At 44.0% G+C, this 12,342-nt stretch overlaps 1 protein-coding gene across 3 annotated transcripts in view; it reads right to left on the bottom strand.

The window, feature by feature from the left end:
- Tbccd1 (TBCC domain containing 1) overlaps positions 1 to 12,342 on the bottom strand; it is a 48,631-nt gene that overhangs the window by 30,952 nt on the left and 5,337 nt on the right. The window lies entirely within an intron of this gene.

Raw genomic sequence — 12,342 nt, 5'->3', positions numbered from 1 at the left:
GTGATGGGGGGGTGTGGAGGTGGTGGTGATGTGGGGTGTGGAGGTGGGGGTGGTGGTTGAGAAGGGGGATGTCATACTGTCACAGAATACTATGCTGCATCCTGGGTATGAAGCACTAGTAGACACACGTGTAACAAATTTTTACAGTAGTATCAATCACATACAGAAGACAGTCGGTTAATAATGATTTGGCTACACAGGGTCAGCAAGATGGGGCAGGGATAAAGATCTTGCCACTAAGCCTGACCACCTGAGTTCAACCCTCCAGATCTACATGCTGAAGAGAGAAACCCATTTCTGTAGGTTATCCCCGCCGTTCCCCACCCTTCCCCCACTATATAAATAAAAGGAATTAAAATTAAAACGTATTCTCAAAGATTTGAACATGTATGGTGGTCATAAGGCTCCACACCAAGCAGCATGTAAGCATAACATCTAACAGCAGGTGGCAGCCAAGCCTGAGATTAACGGGTCAGAGTGGAGGCATCAGTGGCCGGGCTCTGATGTCTGCTGTGCTCAGTCCCATACAGCACATGCAGACTGGGTGCACACTGTCATATGACACAGTGGAGTCCCTCATGTTCCCCCACTACAGGGAAATCAGCTTCTGGTACTTCCTTGTCTTTTGTCTAGATTTAATGAGACTTGGATTGTGAATTTTCATGGCTACAATACATAAATATAATTCTGTATTATTTTAAAGGTAGCCTAGCATTCCTAATGTATTCCAGTTTACTTTCCAACAACTAATAGTTCCCAGTTTTTTGTAAAAGCAAGATGGGCAAAATATTGTTGGTTATTGATAATGGTGGCCAGAGGGACCTACTTACCTTCTACTTTCCCTTACCTTTAAAATTTTCAACTTAAAAAGTTTATAGATTTCAGCTATCACATATAACGCTGAGTATCATCTTCCTGCATATCACGTACTATGAACTGCTTCCCAGGGATTTTAAGATGTGCATTTACAAAAGTGTCATTTTTGGAACTGCTGACACATAATCCCCCTTCCCAAAACAACTATCAAACTGCATTGTCACTTAACCAAACCATCCATCTTAAGGAATATGCCTTAGCATTAACATCACTTGAAAAGGACTTTTCATATGACCAATGAGAAATATTGTATTATTGCATTTTGGAAAGAAATAAATAGTCAGGCAGCAGAGATGGCTCAGTGGTTAAGAGCACTGACTGTTCTTCCAAAGGGCCTGGGTTCAATTCCCAGCATCCACATGCATAGTCATTCAGGCAGACAAAACATCCTTACACATAAAAATAAGTATATAGTTTTAAAAAGAAAAGAAATAATCAACAGAGCACTTATGTGCCCTTCAGGGTGCTTATGTGGTCAACAGGATGCTAACTGCGTTATCTTTCACCCCCTTTCATTCACACAATCACCTACATTTCCTTCGCCTCAGACAAGAAGATCTGAGGATCTTGTTAGGGAACTTGTCTAAGTTCTTGTATTTAGTTTGGCACACTTTGATTTAGGGCTCTGGTCTGCTTTGAGAAATTCATGGCTACAAAGGTACTCTGGGAAGCCATACAGGGAGGATTTCTAAAAGCAGTGGGTCTAAAAGAGGATGACAACCCTCAGGCACGAGGCCCTTTAAGCACCAGATGAAAGGACAACTCAAATGAGGTATGAGCGGAGGTCCAGTCCAATCCAGGAATGACCGAGTACAGCTCGGTCAGGAAGCCCCCTCGGTTTTCTCCAAAATAGAGACAGGGTGTTTTCGAGGCACTGGGCACAAGGTGCTGACGATCTGTTATGACTCAGGGGCAGTTGGTAGACACAAACCCGGGGGCTGCGACCGGGCCGCTGGCTCCGGAGGGCAAGGCAAGGTCCCGGGGACACTCCCTGGGGTCTGCCGCTCCGGCTCCGCCGCTGTCCTGCATGGAGGCAGAATGGCCAAGGACGCAGACTTGTCTGCGGGCTCCGGGCAGCACTCACCACCACCCTTCTCAGCAACCACAGCAGGAGCATGCCCCTCATCCGCCCAGCCCCTGCTGTCTCAGCTCAGTGCGCAAGTGCCAGGCCTTCCACAGAGCCCTGGCTGACCTGGGCTAGAGCGTCGGTGGCTTGCTAGGCCTGAGGCTAACTGATTCCTGGGACTGGGAATTTTTTGGCGCTATGCCCTTCATGCCAGTAGTAGGAAGTTTTCTATGCCTCCATAGAATTGCAGTCTTCCAGGCGGCTGGTATTGATGGGTAATTACAACACTAACGGCAGTTTATAGCTACTTTAGGGTGGGTACTTGTAAAGTTCCTGTAACTAAACTTAGGGTGGAAAGGCCGGCGAATTCAACCCAATCCTAAGAAAACTTCATCTTACTGGCTTTCAATAACCCTGTTTTCCTAGTTCTTCATAGCTTCTCTAGGTGTGATAGAACATAAAAAGTGATAGTTCCTCTTACAAAAGATAAATAGACCATAAAAAGTAATAGTTCCCTCTTAGGTAAGCTCCCTTCTCTCAGTGAGAGGGGCCAGTGTATGAAACAGAGCCCTCCCTTCCCCCCGGAAGTACTCTCAGAAGCAAACATTGAAGGGGGAAGGAAGGACACCATCCATGTACAGTGGTTAAATTTTGTCAGCTTGATACAAGATGAAGTCATCTGGGAAGAGGAACTCTCAATTGAAAAACTGTCTCCATCAGACTGGCCTGTGGCCATGTCTGCGGGGGCATTTCCTTGACGAATGATAAGTGCTCTAGCCCACTGAGGACAGTGCCGGCCCCGGACAGATGGACCTGGATGGCATAAAAACGCAAGCTGAGCAAGCCTGTACGCTGTGCTCCTCCATGGTCTCTGCTCTGGCTCCTGCTTTGAGTCAACCTTGTCTTCCTTACATAAAATGGACTGTTACCTGTAAAGTCAAATAAGCCCTTTCCTCCCGGAGTCGCTTTAAGTCACTATGTTTTTGTCACAGCAATAGAAAGTAGACTAAGACACCAGAAAACCCTCTCTTCTGGGTATTCAATGAGAGAAGAACAGAGGCCATTTTAAGATCTCTGCTTCAAACACTGTGGGGACACCAAACAGATGTGCTGAAACCCGGACAGCAGATTTCCTTTAGACTGTTGGGAAGGAACTGTGCAAAGGGCCTATTCAGCAAGTGCAAATGTAGTCAGAGCCAGAGTTAGTCTTGTTTCAAGTGGAATGTCCAACATGGGGAAGGTCCTGATAGTGTCTGCCCCTTGGCTCCTGAGGACAGGCTAGCACTGTGATAAGAACAGTATTCACAACCTGACCCCTGAAGGACTGCCCAGTACTTGTGATGCCTCCCGAAAAGGACAGTCAACTGACAGAATCAGTACCTGTAGCCCAACCTTGCAAATGACTATCGACGGGTGTGCCTGGCATCTGAGAGCCTAAAACGGGACACAGAGGATCCAGACTGACACCATCCATCAGTCAAGAGACCACATTCAGACTGGGCCTCACCAGCTCTCTCCCCTTTAGTCAGTGACAGGATCAGTTTATAGGTCTGTGCTGGTTTGTTCTCATCCTGGTCTTTTTTCTCTTACTTCCTTTCCCACTTACACTTTGAAGGGCTTTCTCAAAAGAACATAGGCTGGCCTGCCTGTTGGGGAATTGATTTGTGCTTCTGTGGGAATTCTCATGTCTGCTGCAGGACCCTGCCAACAGTTAGTCTTTTGACTGGTCAATAAAGAGCCAATGGCCAATAGCGAGGCAGGGGGATAGAGGTGGGACTTTTAGGATTCCCCAGCAAGGAACAAATATAGATTTAGAAATTGTTAACTCAGGAATACTGGACGGGAATGTGTGCTAGCCACAGGGAGGTTTGGACGTGCCCAGACATGGAGCTAGTTAAGACAGATTAAATATAAAGGTTGTGTGTATGTCTTTCATTTATGAATTCAGAGTTCTTGGGCGGGTGCACCCAGAGGGGCATAGAGCAGACATTTAAAGACTTAGCGATACACCTGACTGGTGGGGTCTCTGAGTGGCTTAACTTTTTATTTTCGTTCTGTACTTGCATTTCTTTGCCTCTCTTTTTTCATCCCACCCTTAGCCTGAGCAGCACCTTCTCCCTCTTGTATCCACTGCTCACTCCTTCTGCTTACTTTCCCCTCTGTGTTTTAATCAACCAACACTAGTCATAATTACTAGCTCTAATTATGGACTAGTTATGTATTACAGGACTGCTATCCTCTAAGCATTGTGTGGCTGTAAGCCACATCTCTCGTCACCTGCAGAAGACTGGCACCAGATTGGGTACGCCGGTGTTCTACTATGGAGAGTGCAAAGGCTCGGAAGGCCTGCCCCTCCCTAAGGATACTCAGGCAGTTAATGGTTGCTAGGATGGAAAGGCTTAAAGTGAGTCCTCACTGAAGATATATAAGCAGTGAGTGAACAACTGCTGAGGGAGAGATTTTCCTCAAGGTGTGGTCACTTATAAGCTGCCCATGCTCCTACTGAACCCCCATCACTCATGTTCCTGTAAGTAACCCCAATAAATTCATTGGTTGTCGTTCTAGACTTGGATGCATTTTATTTATTGTTGTTGGACTGTTGTTGTCAATCTATCTGGCATGAACAAACATCTATTCATGCTCCCAGAAAAAGTTTGTACAATGCTTGTTGCCCAAACATGTGATATGATGGAACCAAAGATGACTTTATGAAGAACACTTGCATTGTCTTTGAAGCTGGCTGTTTAAAAGTGGAGAATCCACCAGGACAACACTTCCAAATGTGGCACAGGATGGCATGACTTCCAGTATCCATGCTGTGGGTAGAAGACATACCACAGAATCTGCTGTGTCTGAAGGAATAGTGGTGTGGACCTCAAGGTGGCCATTTTCTTCAATGAGTTATGAAGTGGCATGCTTCCTTGATGAATGGGTCCACTTGAGTATTAAGACACCCCCCAAAATGGCTGATGGATCAGAGAATATACTAAAATCTTTCTAAGAAGCATATATGGGACAAGGCTTCAAGTAAACTGTAGCCTGGGCCCTTATGTAGACAGTAAAATATAAAAGTAAGGTTGAGCTGTCTTCTCAGAAAAATTGTGGTCAAAAGGGAGAAATTAGAAGAAAAAGATGTGCTGATGATATCCACACTTAGCTCTGAGCTGGCAGGAAAGGGGGCAGTGAGAGACAATGAGATGGATGTGCTAGCTTGACACTTCCTATGGTGGGAGGGAAGGAGGAGAGTAGGAGTAGATGTGTAGTCAATAGCTGTCATTGTGTTGTTCTACTGCTATGAAGAGACACCATGACTGGCAACTCCTCTAAAGGAAAGCAGTTAGCTGGGGATGGCTTACAGTTTCAGAGGTTTGGCCCATCATCATCAAGAAGAATGGCACCACACAAGCAGACATGGTGCTGGAGAAGTAGCTGGGAGTTCTATATCCAGAACCATAGGCAGCAGGAGAGAAAACTGCTTTCAAAATCTCAAAGCCTACCCACAGTGATACATCTCCTTGAATAAAGCCACACCTATTCCAACAAGGCCACACCTCCTAATCCATCCCAAGTAATGCCACTTCCTTATGACTAAGCATTCAAACATATGAACCTATAGGGGTCACTCTTAGTCCACCACATTCCACTCCCTTGACCCCATAGGCTTGTAGCCATATATCATAATGAAAAAAATGCATCCAGTCCAATTTCCAAAGTCCCCACAGTCTATCACAGTCTCAAATTTGTTTAAAAGTCCAAGTTCAAAGTCTTTCATGCAGCTCATGGAAATCTCTTAACTGTAACTCTCAGTGAAATAAAAATGAAAAAGCAGATCCCACACTTCCAATGTACAATGGCACAGAATGTACATTACCATTCCAAAAAAGAGGAATGGGAGCACAGTGAGGAAATACGGGACCAAAGGAAAACAGAAAACCAGCATCTCCATGTCTGTTGTCAAAGTCCTCTTCAGATCTCCAACTCCTTTAAGCTTTGTTGACTGCAGCAAAACTCCTTCCTCCCTCCCTCCCTAGCTTCCCCCCATCCCCACCCCACAACTGGCTGGATCTACACCCTGTTAGCAGGTCTCTTTGGCAGGTACCCTACCACTCAAGCATCTCCAAAATCTTAGGGTCTTCAAGGCAAACCAGGCTTCACCTTCATGGCTTCATGTAATAGCTCCTCTTAGCCTCCTCTATGTAGGGATATCTCTGACACATACCCTGCCTTAACATCTTTCCTTAGTCACAGAGGGAGATGCCACAGACCCTTTCTTGTATCCTTGACTCTAAAGCCAGAAACACAGAGCAAAACCTGGCAAGTTCTGCTGCTTTGCTAGGGCTGGAACATAGCCCTTCCTTCAGTTAATTACAGTTTCATCAGTTTTCTGTTTTAGATGGTTAACTGCTTAAGCTTTTCCATAATTCCTTTCCACAGCAGGAGGCTTATCTGGGCAGAGTCTTGCCCTGAGGTAACTACTCCCTGTGCTAGCACCAGCTTTTCTTTAAACCTTTTATCTCCTTGTGCACAGGATGTAGCTCCATCGCACTTCCTGGTGCTCCTTTTCTCCTCAAAGTGCATTTTCTATTTCTCCTAGCTTGGCTTGCTCTTTTTCATTACAGATCTGCATAACAGTGACCACTACTACCCGTACAACAGAGTCAATACCAGGCTGTCTTCAAGTCTCTGCTGATGCCATTAATCTAAAACTTTTCAATTTAGCCTCAGGCAGATTTTTCTGGACAAGGGCAAAATAACACATTCTTCAACAAAATGTCACAAGAATGGTATCTATGCTACTTCCTAATATCCTTCCCCTATGAAATTTCTTGAAGTGGGCCCCCACAATTCAAATCTCTCAGTACTGTCTTCCATGCTTATACTAGAATGGTCCATTAAGCCCTCTTTAACATGTTTAACAACTGCTTTTCTAATCCAGAGTCTCCAAATCCACATTTCACCAAGAAGCATGGTCAGGCCTGTCACAGCTATGCCCTGCTCCCTGGTAACAACTTCAGTCTTAGTCCCCACACTGCCTCTCATGGGATCCCAAAACTTGGAACCCATAGCAAGTAAACTGTGAGGATAAGACAGCAGTTATAGAAGCTACACAACCATCAGGTCTAGTCTTTAATACAGAGAGAAAACCTCTTAGTACAGTATGTAAATGAAGGCCTTACTAACGGTCCGATACAAGACACTATGATAGTCAGGAATGTTCTGTCACTGAACTGCCTAAATTGGGAATGACTTTTTAAAGTGTGTGTGAGGGAGACACCTGGTATTTCTACTGCTTCCTGAGCCTGAATTCAATGTGGTCAGCCACCTTTCTGTTCCTGCTGTGCCAGGACAGACTATCACTTTGGAACTATGAGCTAAAATAAGCACTTTCTCCTCTAACTTGTATTTTAGCCAGGTTATTTTTTTTTTATCACAATAAGCAGAAAAGAAACTAATTCAACAACTGGCACCAAGAAGTGGTGTCATTGCTGTGGTACATGGCCTTTAGGATTTTGCTTTATGAAATGCTGAGGTTTTAGAATGGATGGAAATGCACTGAATGCTGGAAGTCAACTGTGATGGGTAATTATAGTGAAGCCAGAAGACAGCAATGGAGAAAGACCAAGACAGTGGAGCCTAGTTCGTGATGCTCATGAGGGGCACAAGGACTCTATTAGGACCTAGACTAGGGCCAATAGTGTGATGTTTTGGCACAGAATCTGGCTGCATTCTGCCCCTTTCTAAGAATTTAAGTAAGTCTGACTCTAAAGGTAATAGACTAAAATTTTAAGATAGCCTAACGCTGAGCTTTTTGCATGGTTACTACTGATTACTCTGATGCATGCCTAGAATAAAAAACAGGTGAGGCAAAAAGAAATACACGTGCAGTTTGGAGAGGAGGAAAAAGCAGTAAGAAGCTTAAACCTGCCTCCAAGTACATCCTGAAAAAAGGAGGTGGTGATTGCTAAGAAATGAACACTCTTCAAGAGAAGCCCCTTGCTCTGCACAGCAACAAAAGCAAAGGAAAAGATCCTGAAGACCTCAACTAAAGTCCCTACCTGGGAAAGGAGAGGCCCTATGGTTTCCATTTCATACCTAGCAAATAAGTAGGTAAGTTTTAACCAGCTGCAGCATACTGAAGTTGTTACAACGTGGTCCAAGAGATTCAGCCTGCATCCTGAGCTGGGAGGTAGTATCACCCATGTCATACTGATCTGGGATATATGAAAGATGCAAGACTGAGGAGGGCACAGGGTTTTTTTTTTTTTGTTTTTGTTTTTTTGTTTTTTGTTTTTTCCCTTCTAGTTTCAGAGAGCATGTGAGTCCAGGCAATGTGTGTGGCAGGCTGCTAGTTCCTGCAAGGAGTCCCTGCGAAGCCACTGTGTGAAGCTGTGAAGATAAAGCCTTGGTTGTAATGGAAACCCCAAGATGTTTGAGATGTCATCATCATGGCACATATGTCAAGGAGGGCTACATACAGGGTAGAACCAGCCCAAGAGGAAAATGTATGTTGCAGGTAGCAAAGCTGGAAGGGCAGAGTTAGGCCATGGAAACTGGAGTCCCAGGTACCAGAAATGGCACAAAAGGATTCATTATTTTCTCTGCTGGATTTTAGTAATGCTTTGGTTTGGTCTTTTATCACTATGCCTCATTTCTCCCTTTTGGAGTAGTAGGAATGTCTACTCAGTCCCACTGTATACTGGAATTACGTAATCTGGTTTTTGTAATTCCATAGATGTAGTTCAAAGATTGTCTTGAGTCTCAGAAGAGACTCTGGACTTTTGAGCTGTGTTGGTGTTGTTAAAAAGGCTATGAGAACTTTGAAAGTTGGACTTAAATTCTTTCTGCATCATGAGATGGCCATAAACCTATGGGAGCCAAGGATAGAATGTTGTCAAGTAAATATGAAAGGTAACACAGGCTCATGGGTTTGAATATCTGGTCCTTAGCTGGAAATGTGTCTAGGAGAGTTATGGAACCTTCGGAATGTGAAGTCTTGCTGGAGAATACATCACAAGTGGCGGACCTTCGGGTTTTCTAGGTGGACCTTGCTGTGCTCTATCTAGTACGGGCTGGTCTTGGTCAACACAACACAAACCTAGACATATCTGGAAGATGGAATCTCAACTGAGGGATTGCCTCCACCTAGAGGCCATGTGATCAGCCAGATCTGCTCTGATCATGCTTCTCTGCCTGCTGCCATGCTTTAACCATCATGATGGATTCTATGTTTCTGGAACCTTAATTCAAAATAAACCCTGTCTCCTCTAAGTTGCTTCTTGTCAGAGTATTTCATCACAACATAATACAATGTCTAGTTCACTGGACCAGACAGGACTGTGTTCATAATAGAGCTAAGGTCAGTTCAGCTGGGTCACACAGTAAGACATAATCTTTACAAGGTAAGAGAGGCTCTAACAGATCTCAATTGTTTAGACTAGCATGTAAATCAAGTTTGTAAAATGCTAAAACAATCAAGAGGGGACAAAAAAAAAGTAGACAAAGGGGCCTGTCAGGGAGTATAGACTGGTCTTGGTCAACATAACACAAGGTACACATATCTGGGAAGAGGGACTCTCAATTGAGGGACTGCTTCCACCAGACTGATCTATGGGTGCATTTTCTTGATTGATGTGTGAGAGTCTAGCTTCACTGTGGGTGATGCCACCTCGGGGAAGTGGTGCTGAGTTGTAGAAGAACTGAACAAGGCAGTAAGCAGCATTTCTCTATGGTCTCTGATTCAGTTTCTGTCTGCCTTCAGGGTCCTGCCTTGAGTTATCCCTTGGGTTCCTTCCACAATTGACTGTAAGTCAAATAAGCCCTTTGCTCCCCAAGTTGCTTTTAGTCATGGTGCTTATCATAGCAATAGACAAACTAAGACACTGGATAACTCAAAAGAAAATAAGCATTTGTAATGACCTGAAATATCTAAAGACAAAATAGCCAAATGCAGTGGTTCTGAGACTCTGGAAGGTTTTAAGCTTCTCCGGGACAAAATTATACAGCGTGTGTAAATGGTAGAACACTACACATTGAAAACCACTGCTCTGATTCCATAGAGGAATGCCTCGGCAGCAGGTCATACGAATTTGCAGGTGGGAATAATGGCAAGCAGGCAAAACCCAAAAGTTTCTTTCCATGCCTTTTATATAGGCTGCCACTAGAAAATGTAGCCAGATTTAAGGTGGGTCTTATGTTGCAGGTTTAGATTGGGTCTTCCCACCTCAATAAACCAATCAAGAAAAAAAAAAAAAACCCTCACAGGTGCCCAACTGCTTGGGTTTTTAGTTAATTCCAGATGTAGTCAAGTTGTCAACCAATAATCACTATTACACCAAGTAGTAACCAATCAGATGAGATGATGGCAGTAATATTCCCTCTTGGCCTTAGTGCAGTCTGATACTCCACCCCACGCCTACCCCATGCCTGCTGGAGGCAGGGAGCTACATGGTGGCCCTAACGCAATGAATGTCCCAGGATAAGGAGGGAGGGCTCATGAAGTGTGAATGTGGGTTGTGGAGGACAAACTGAAGTATTACGTCTCATCCATACTAATGTACCCAATAAATAAATAAATATTGAAATATGTTTATGCTGTATTGGATCTTGCTAACAGGTTTCTCTACTGTCCCCCTTAGCTGCTGATCCCAAGATCAACTGACATGTGCTTGGATCATGGGTGATGGGCCTTCAGTCATCCTGACTACCCTTTGCAGAAAGATTTCATTTCACAGGTAATATAATGTTAGTTTACCAACTCAGCAAAGAAGCTGAAAAGCATAAGCACACCAAGAGGAGGATAGGAAATCAGTTCACAAAGGATGCTGGGCCAGACACAGCTGCAATGCTTGAATGCTTTGCAATTGGGTAAAGGTATAGATACACAAGGGATGAGAAAACTCCCGAACAAGCCTAGGCTTGTATTAAAGCAATAGTTACAGAGTTCAAACTCTTCAAAGTGACCTGAATTGGTGGAAAAAGACGCTCCCGGATGCCATAAGGTTATTAATGAGAACTTTAAAACCAAGAGTAGGCCACCTTCCTAAGGGTTGTTGGCCTAGAAACCCTGAGCCCCCCCCTCCCCAAGCTATACAAGTTATCACCAGTGCTATTGGGCGCCCACAGAACTAGACCTAAACACCTTCTTGCTAAAGACATCACACACTTTGGTTGCTGGACATGGAGAAATCAAGCTGGGATTAAGCTGGAAGCTTCTTCCCTGTTGGCTAGTTTTCACAGTGCTTGAAAGGTGCTGTGTTAAGCTGAAAATTGCCACCAACAGTTTTATCTATCACATGCCTTCTGATACAGCAGTAGCACGGCCACTGTAGATAAAACCAACTTCTTTTCAATTAGAGTTAAGGCCTGCTCCACAGAAAGAAATGGAAGAAATTCATGGCTGGTATTGTAAATCCAGTACTTAAACTCAGTCAAAGTTTATGGCCAGGGAGATCATAGGCCCTAGTGGAGAAGCTACTGCTGTCGATTTGCTAACTGAACATGATGTGCCTTCAAGTTGCCTTTACATGTTTATGCTTATGCCCAGATTATTTCTGCTGTCATCTCTGGACCATGAAACTTCTTTTAGAAGTGGGCAGTAGTTCTGTAAAAACAATAGTGACCAAAGTAGAAAAGAGTGACTGCTGAGTGCTCAGCCATAAACAGGCTATCTATATCACCAATATCTACTCACCCAAGGCTCCAAGTGCACAGAGGAAGGAGACTTGGGAGAAAGGGGGTGTTGTGTTGTGGAATGCTGTCTACTAAATATGGCAAGGGCATTTGAACTCTTGAACTCTAAACAACTATGATTACCTGCAGATCTGCACACCCTGTGATTGGCTGTAAGAGACTTGCCCATTAGTGTTCTATTATGGAGGGTGCCCCTGAGGATGTATGGCAGTTAACAGTTGCTTGTGGAGGGGCTCACCAGGCTGAGTGCCTCCCAGAGGACGTTCAAGCAATTAATAGCTGCTAGGAGAAACTTTTCTTGAGTGTTGCAGTCACAAAACTGCCCATGCTCCTCTAAGTAATTCTAATTTTTTATAGACAACATTTACTCTCAGAGGAGTTTCAGTATTGTACTCAGTACCCCAAATACATGGGTCAAGACTTGGAATCATGTATTTTAAGCTTTGACAACTACCAGACCACAGATACCCAAGATATCTGTCACAACAGAAGGAGAAAGGAGGCCTTCCTATGATAAACCAGAATAATGAAATTCATAACCAAAAGGCTAGTGCTACAAAAGATATCTGAAGAAATCTCTCATAATGGAAAGATAAACATATCCAGAAGGCCAACAGAAAGAATAACCATGGAACAGAAGCTAAGTAAACAAGAACTGGAAAACACCTACCACTACAAATCAACAAAATGATGGAGAGTAGTACTTATTT

This window comes from Grammomys surdaster, unplaced genomic scaffold (assembly GCF_004785775.1).
Source record: "Grammomys surdaster isolate TR1022 unplaced genomic scaffold, NIH_TR_1.0 361, whole genome shotgun sequence".
Classification (NCBI taxonomy): Eukaryota; Metazoa; Chordata; class Mammalia; order Rodentia; family Muridae; genus Grammomys; species Grammomys surdaster.
Note: the sequence above shows the minus strand (reverse complement) of the source record. Positions and strands in the feature narration are given on the sequence as shown.